General features: G+C 43.4%; 1 pseudogene; it reads left to right on the plus strand.

Moving 5' to 3' along the window:
- Positions 1 to 646: 646 nt before the first annotated feature.
- On the plus strand, positions 647 to 1,431 carry LOC132680080 (cofilin-1 pseudogene; annotated as a pseudogene).
- The last annotated feature ends 1,788 nt before the right edge of the window (positions 1,432 to 3,219 follow it).

Here is a 3,219-nt window from a genome sequence, read left to right on the forward strand (position 1 = left end):
CAGTCAGCACAATGTCCAGATTCTTCACTGTACTTGTGACTTTTTTTAAGTTTATTTATTTTGAGGGGGAAGGGAGGGGCAGAGAAAGAGGGTGAGAGAGAATCCCAAGGAGACTCCATGCTGTCAGCTCAGAGCCTCATGCAGGGCTCAAATTCACAAACCATGAGATCACGACCTGAGCAAAAATCAAGAGTCCAATGTTTAACCAACTGAGCTGCCCAAGAGCCCCTTGACTGTGATTTTTTTCTTTTTCTAAGAGATAAATAGGGGCACCTGGTTGGCTCAGTCAAAAAAGCATGCAACTTTTGAGGTCGGGTCATGAGTTGAGTCCCATGTTGGGTGTACAGATTACTTAAATAAATAAATAAACAAATAAACAAACCCAGGGTGCCTAGGTAGCTCAGTACAGAGCCTGCTTGGGATTCCAAATCTCTCTCTAAATAAATAAACTTTGAAAAAATAAACAAACTTTGAAAAAGAGAGAGAGATCATTGACAGGGACTTTGGAATCTCTTTAATATACACAGATAATGGCAAACACATTTATTTACAGTTTTCTTTCTGAAAAAACAAACTTTCCAGAAGTCAATGTCTGTTATACGATAGCATGTATCTATCTTGTTTCGTGTGGGAGCGGTGGGTCACATCTTTTGTTATAATGGATGATGTTGAAATGTACTTGATGTGGCAGTTGAATGCGACAGCAGCGGCAGGTACCCTTCTGACTCTCTTTGCAATCTCCCTTTCACTTCCGGAAACATGGCCTCCGGTGTGGCGGTCTCTGATGGCGTCATCAAAGTGTCCAGTGACGTGGAAGTGTGTAAGTCCTCCACACGAGAGGAGGTGAGGAAGCACAAGAAGGCGGTAGGCTTCTGCCTTATCAAGGACAAGAAGAACATCATCCCCCGAGGAGGGCAAGGAGAGCCTTGCCAGACGATGTGGGCCAGACGACGGACGACCGCGACGCCACCTTTGTCAAGATGCTGCCACACAACTACTGCCACTATGCCCTCTATGACACAACCCGTGAGACCAAGGACAGCAAGAAGGAGGACCCGGTGTTTATCTTCTGTGCACTGGAGCCTGCACTACTTGAGAGCAAAATGATCTCAGTCAGCTCCAAGGACGCCATCAAGAAGACGCTGACGGACATCAAGCATGAATTACAAGCAAACTTGTTGTATGAGGAGGTCAAGAACCGCTGCACCCTGTCAGAGAAGCTGGGAGCCAGTGTTGTCATCTCCTTGGAGGGCAAGCCTTATGCGAGCCCCCTGCAGCCCCCTGCCTGGAGTATCTGGCAGGCCCAGACCCACCAAGGGAGGTTGCAGGCTGCACCCTTCCTGCCAGACTGGAGGGGGTGTCGGATCCCAGCAGGGGGAGGGTAATCTCTTTACCCACAAACAGCCCCCTCACCCCCTGGACCTTCCTCCCCCCGCCCATCCCTGATGGTTCTGACCTCCCCAAACTGCTTTAGATGTGATTCCACTTGCGTTGAAGCAGGACCAAGTTCTCCCCAGCCACCCCAGTTTGGGGGGTCCTGTATTTTTTTAATGACACCCCAATTCCCAACCTGCTCCTTCCTTTTCCCACTCTGCCAACTTCTAACGGCAGTAGTGACTCTGCGCTTGTCTATTTAGTTCTGTGTATAAATGGAATGTTGTGGAAATGACCTCTCCTTGCGACGTCTGGTTCCCCTCTTCTCTGTCCCTGGTCACAACTACTTATGGAAGCAGGACCAGTAATCGACCTTCAGTTAAACACACACACACACACACACACACACACACACACGTACTTGATGTGGCCCATTAATGAGGAATGCCATTTTTGTGCATTAGTCGATTTGCCAAATTCTGATATTTTATAGTATCATCAGCTAGGAGTTATTATGTAAAAGTCGGTAAAATGTGTTTGAGTATACAGCTCCTCAGAGTGCTCATGATCATGTTATTAAACCTGCATTATTGAGCTTATGGTCTGAGTTTTCATCTAAATTAATATGACTCAGCCTGAAGGCAAAAGAACATATTAAACTAGGGTTCCTTGGAGAAATGGCTAATTCCAGGACTGGAGCAAAAAAAAAGTACAACATGAGCCCTGGAATGACTGTTATGCCAAAAAGTAAGAATGTAATCAAGAAGACATGGCAGCCAGTTTGAAGGGGCTCCTAACTGGCCAAATATGGACAGTTTGAACATCAAGTATAATAAAAATTATGTATTGTGTCCTATAATCCATGGAATTGAATAAAAGTCCACAAGTCCGTACTGCTAAAATAAATAGGGATGAGAGGAAAGTGATTCTTCAGAGAAGAATGCCAACTAATAAATGTAGAAAAGACAATGGAGTTGGAAAATCAACCTTTCTGAACCTTTATAGTAATGACTGATTCAGGGAAGAATTATCAATGGCTGCAAAAAGTAGGGTGAACACATGAGGAACAATAGGATATCTACATTATCCCAAAGCATTTTACAACACATGTATAAACTACGAAGGGAAAAGAGTGATTTCTAGTGAAATCTAGTGACAGACACCACCTTAATCAAAGGATCGATGTTAACATCACCAATTTTGGAACAAGCAGACATCATGGGTCTCCCGATGTGATGCACTGGGAAGAACACGATAGCACTGATGAAATATCTCGCCCCAAATGCATAATCTAATGCAATCATGAGAAAACATCAGAAAGAAAGAAAGAAAAAACAAACAAACAAGGGACGGTCCACCAAATAATTGACCTACAGTCTTTGAAAAGCAATGACATGAGAGATAGGTTGAATAACTCTTTCAGATTAAAGGTGAGTACAAAAACTATGAAGACTAAATGCCTTGTGTGATTTTGGAGCAGGTTCTGAATTGGAGAAGAGGGGATGGGGAGAAAGGGATTGCCATAAAATTACTGAAACAATTGGTGGGATTTGAATATGGACTATATAGTAGATAATAGTAGTGAATCATTGTTAAGTTTTCTGAATTTGATATTTGTGCTGTGGCTATGTAACAGACTGTTCTTGTTCTGAGGAAATAGCACGGGGAGCATTTACGGATAAAAGACTATGTTGTCTACAACTAACTCTCAAATGGTTCAGGAAAAGCAAATGTGGCAAAATGTTAACAACTAGTGAATCTGGGTGAAGGGCAAGTTCTTTGTACCATTTTTGCCACTCTTCTGCACATTTGGGATTATTAAATGGTGCTTGAACATCTCTTCCT

This window comes from Panthera onca, chromosome A1 (assembly GCF_046562875.1).
Source record: "Panthera onca isolate mPanOnc1 chromosome A1, mPanOnc1 haplotype 2, whole genome shotgun sequence".
Classification (NCBI taxonomy): domain Eukaryota; kingdom Metazoa; phylum Chordata; class Mammalia; order Carnivora; family Felidae; genus Panthera; species Panthera onca.